The sequence below is a fragment of the Myotis brandtii genome, unplaced genomic scaffold (genome assembly GCF_000412655.1).
Source record: "Myotis brandtii unplaced genomic scaffold, ASM41265v1 scaffold358, whole genome shotgun sequence".
Classification (NCBI taxonomy): domain Eukaryota; kingdom Metazoa; phylum Chordata; class Mammalia; order Chiroptera; family Vespertilionidae; genus Myotis; species Myotis brandtii.
The window spans coordinates 56,266-61,921 of NW_005363772.1; positions in this window are offsets into that span (position 1 = coordinate 56,266).

Sequence of the window (5,656 nt, forward strand, 5' to 3'; positions counted from 1 at the left end):
ACTGTTAGGTAGCTTGCTGCTGGGGTCTGGCTGATCAGGACTGAGCTAGATGGGCCGGACATGCCCTGGAGCCCTCCTGCAGTCCCTCCCCAGCTGGCCAACCTCCCGTGTCTCTCCTTGGCCCCTATTGTGCACCAGTGGGGTCCCTTGGCCTGGCCTGCACCCTCTCACAATCTGGGACCTCTTCAGGGATGTCAGAGAGCTGGTTTTGGCCCGATCCTGCAGGCCAGGCCAAGGGACCCCACTGGTGCATGAATTTGTGCATTGGGCCTTTAGTATAAGATAATATTCATAGAAGAAGTTGCTGAAACTAAATAAGATTTTAAATTTTCAACCAATTAACTATCTTAAGTTATGGTAAAAAACTCAAATGCCTCAGGACCAGGCAGGTGTTATAAATAAATGAAACTGGCTGGAAATTAAGTAAGAGGAAGTGTGTGTGTGTGTGTGTGGGGGGGGGGGGGGGGCACGGGGGAAGAGATCAGAGTGGCTACTCTATGGGAAGAGATCAGCGGCTGCAACCAGTAACAACTGGCTGTTGCCAGAAGAAAATGCAGACTCATTATTGGTCAGTCTTATGATTTTATTATTATTATTGTTATTTTAATCCTCATCTGAGGATATTTTTTCCCATTGATTTTCAGAGAGAGTGGAAGAGAGAGAGAAAGACTGAGAGAAATATCGATGTGAGAGAAACACATCGATTAGTTGCCTCCTGTATGCGCCCTGACCAGGGCCTGGGCCAGGGAGGAGCCTGCAACCAAGGTATGTGCCCTTGTCCAGAATTGGACTCAGGAACTTATGGTCCACAGGATGGCGCTCTATCCACTGAGCAAAACTGGCTAGGGCCAGTCTTATGATTTTAAAAAGAAAATAGACATTCTAAAGAGAAATCTGCATTTTTATGTAAAATCCCTTGATGTATAAATATTGGCAACCAAATCAAGATATTAAAAGAACATCGAAAGACAAACAAAACACATCTATAGGCTAAATTTGGTCTGATGACCTACAGCTTGTAACATCTGATCTATGTTCTATCAAGTTTTGGGGTAATCATTAACTCAGTGATGTATGACCTTCTTAATCTTTTTTTTTTTTAATCTTTGGCATTAAACATTAATACAAAGCTTTTATTTGCACATTCTTCCTGCCTCTGGTCTTTGTAAACTGTTTTCCACACAGCTGCCAGAATTATAACAAAGATCTTAACTAACACTATCTTTCCAAGGTTAATTTCTCAGTGCCTGAATATATTTCCCAAACATTCCATGGCTTTTGCCTAGCCTACCTTTTGATCCTAGCCTACCTTTCTGAATTTATCTCTAGCCATTCCTACTCCTCATCCTATGTTCTAGTCATGCCAGATTACTCATCATCCCTCAAAACTAGTATATATTATCCATTCACATGACTTTGCTAATGTTATTCTTTTTTCCTGGAATGCTTTTCCTCCCTATTTCTGGCCAACTTAAATATCTCTTGCTCTTTTTCATCTCTTTCATTCATCCATTCCCAGTCAGTTCAGCTGTTCCATATTTCTGCTAATGAAATATATGCCCTCATTAGGGAATTGAAGATTTGTCTTTGTGTTTATATTTTCAGATAGATAGTGAGCACATTGAAGGCAGTGTTAAATCCTCAGCTCTTACAGTTGTAGGTGCAATTTATTTATTAACTCAAGTTTGACACAATACTATAGAAAGAGAAATAAAGATGTCACATATTTAATCCAGTTGGATTCCCAAAAAGTTGTTTAAAAACACAAAATTTATAAATTAAGTTACACTTTTTTATACGGAGAGAGTTCTTTAAAAGTATTTCTTTGTAACAAAGAAGAATGCCTTTGAAATACCCAGGGCTGGTCATAGGCAAAATGGTATAGGTACTTATCTACACATTGTCATTTGAGGTGTCATAGACCCTCCAATATTTTGTATCTATGTAAAATAGTGCCTGGTGATCTTCAATACTCCTTAAGTCTGCACCATCTAAATTCCAATGAATAATAATTAAAAAAAATTAAACTTCACTTCCTCAGTTATCTAGCCACATGCTGCTAGTGGTGATCATACTGGACAGCACAGATAGAGAACATTTCCATTATGGCAGAAAGTTCTATTGGAGAGCACTACCTGAGGGATTTTATCAAGATCTAAGAATTATAAATGTAGAAAAACGCAATTTATCTTCTAAGGATGATGATGAATTAGCTGGTACACCCCCACTCTTCCTAAGTAACTGGAGGAGAGCCTGGGAGGAGACAATTATTCGCTCTGCATTGCTGCTTGTCTGAGGGCCTGCAGTCGTTTCCGGTTGCAGACTGAAACAGGGGAGCACAACTCTGTCCTTGAAGCAGAAAGGGTCTTGGCAGATTCCTTGGCTTGATGCACCATATGATAACCATACATGGGGCTTGAACACCCATCTTCCCAGTCATTTTCCTCTATTTCACAATTGGAACATATCCAAGTAATGCCACTGCTACAGTGTACCATGGGAGAGATGTTGGCAATCTTTAAAGGGTAGGTCTTTTGTTATTGAGCATCAGAAATTCTCTTGATCAGCTTTGGGGACCCTGAAGGTGATTAAGTCAGGGTTGAAGGTAAACACAAGAGTTCAGGGAAATTAGCACTGCTCTTTCTCTGTTATACTGACTTGGGGGCAAAATAGAGATTTTCATTCTCAAGGATCACTATTGTGATAACATCTGTCATAACAAAATGGATGGAATTTAAGATAGAAATGGGGGCCTTGGAAAGCTTTTGCCAAGGATATTATGTACTGAGCCTTATATTTCTGTGAGTTTCCCTCTCTTCCTAAGTAACTGGAGGAGAGCCTGGGAGGAGACAATTATTCGCTCTGCATTGCTGCTTGTCTGAGGGCCTGCAGTCGTTTCCGGTTGCAGACTGAAACAGGGGAGCACAACTCTGTCCTTGAAGCAGAAAGGGTCTTGGCAGATTCCTTGGCTTGATGCACCATATGATAACCATACATGGGGCTTGAACACCCATCTTCCCAGTCATTTTCCTCTATTTCACAATTAGAACATATCCAAGCAATGCCACTGCTACTATGGGAGAGATGTTGGCAATCTTTAAAGGGATAGGTCTTTTGTTATTGAGCATCAGAAATTCTCTTGATCAGCTTTGGGGACCCTGAAAGTGATTAAGTCAGGGTTGAAGGTAAACACAAGAGTTCAGGGAAATTAGCACTGCTCTTTGTCTGTTATACTGACTTGGGGGCAAAATAGAGATTTTCATTCTCAAGGATCACTATTGTGATAACATCTGTCATAACAAAATGGATGGAATTTAAGATAGAAATGGGGGCCTTGGAAAGCTTTTGCCAAGGATATTATGTACTGAGCCTTATATTTCTGTGAGTTTCCCTTCCTTCCTTCCTTCCTTCCTTCCTTCCTTCCTTCCTTCCTTCCTCTACCCTTCCTGTCTCTCTCCCTCTCCCTCTCCTTTCTTATTCTTTTCTTGGAAATATTCCAATAAATTGCATAAACCACCTTTTAAAAAACAGGAAGATATTAAATTGGACCATGAGAGGTACAAGGCACAAAGCAATTTTCCAATATATCCGAAGGAAGGAAGACATAAACAGAGTCAAATTCTTGTTTACATGTTGGCCAGCAACTCATTATCCCCCTCTGTGATGTCCTTTTTTTACCATCTTGGAGGTCCCTTTATTGTTGATATTTAGTTGTTTCATCAGTTACAGTCATTGATATCTCTGCTTGGGACTATCACATAACATCAACATGTGGTTCTCATGTAACTATTAAAATTTTACTAATAAAATATCAAAAGGAATATACAGAAGACTGTTGAAGTTTTCAATAGGCTCTCCACCTCCATCCATTTCTCCAAATAATAGTTTGGCTTTTTTAAATCTGAAATTCAAAGATAAAGGTCTTAGTGACAGATTAAAGGAGGGACTTAGTGAAGTAAATTAACTATAAATCATTAATTAAATACATTAACTTATAAACCACCAAGTTTCCTTCCTGTGGCAATTGTCTGATTAACCTGAAATCATTCAGTTAAAATGCCTATTGATGTAAATTTATGTAACATTACTTAAATTCCTCTTAATTGAAATTTACTCAGTTTTTTAAATACACAGTAAAAGAGATGGTTTCTAGTTTGTTTAGGTAAAATTCAAAATCTTTAGATTCAAAGTTCTCAGTTAAAACACAAACTGAAGTCACGGTATGTCTTTTTCTTGAGCCCCTCGTTGGACACAGAATACTAAGGCAGATTCCAAAAAGTGTAGTGTTTATTAAATACTCATGTACCCCGCCTCTTTAGAAAATGACATTTTAAAGTAGACATTTTAATAAACAAACTTTTAAATAATTTTAAAATGCATTGGGGAATCCATGGTGAAAAGGCAATTAAACAGTAAGATGACTGAACGCTGAAGGGAGAAGAAATAAGGGGGTAAAGGTCTCTTGATTATCAAGTTGTGGTCTCTGCATGTGTGTGCAAATACTAACGTGCACATGTGGAAATCAGACATATTATTGATTTGCCATTTTTGATATGTATAACACATTCAACAAACATGGGTTCTATTAGGATCTTCTGTCTTGACATTCTGGTTACCTAAGGTCCATATTTTCATCACCTAACTAGTTGCTCCAATGACTAACTCAAACCTGTCAAGTTAGCTGGGCTGGATTGAATCTTATCTTCACAGAACATACAGAATATCTGAGCCCAACTCAGAGTTACCTGTTTCTGAAGTCCTTCCCAGGTAGTAGAAAGTAGAGCTGAAGTCTTGCTTTGATTGTGGGTTTGACTATCATTTTTCCTTTTGTGGATCTATGGGTTCTTACTCATCAGTCTTGCTTTGTTTTTCTTTCTTGTGCTGCTTGACTTGATGTCTAGCTTGCCTACTTGAGTTCTGGTCTTTGCTACCTGGATGTGTTCTTGCTCCTGGCTACTCCCCTCATTCAGGAATTTCAATTCTCCCTGCCTGACCATACATTTCTGGGACAGATAGTCCCTGTTCCTGTGTTTATCTTCTAGTCTTTACTCCTAGCCTCACCTCATCCTCCTGACTCAGAGTCTTCCCTGGGCTTGATGACTTCCTACAGTCCCAGCCTGATGGCCTCCTGTCCAGCTATGTGATGATATTCCGTTACTGCATTATTGACTTGCAGCACCCACACTCTCTGAGGCTCTTTTCCTTGTGTGGAGCTGAGGAGTTGGGTTAGGTTCTTTAAGATTTCTTCCAGATCAATTGTGTAATGATTCTGCCTACTTTAGTCACAACCTACAATAATAAGGATGAGGGGAAGGCTCTAATAAAAGTTACTGTAAGTGTAAGAACTTGACCCTGTGCTAATAAGGGGCAAGTTAGCTTTGTGGCTCTCTGGTTCTTCTGGTGTGCTCTTTGGTCCTAACTTGTCTGCACTAAATGTGACAGTTGTTGCTGGTGAGGATGTGGAGAAAAGCAAACCCTAGTACACTGCTGGTGGGAATGTAGACTGGTATAGCCACTATGGAGAACAGATTGGAGTTTCTTAAAAAAAATTAAATATGTAACTGCCATTTGATGATCCCACTTCTAGGAATATATCCTAAGAAACCCAAAACACCAATCAGAAAGAATGTATGCACCCCTATGTTCATAGCAGCAC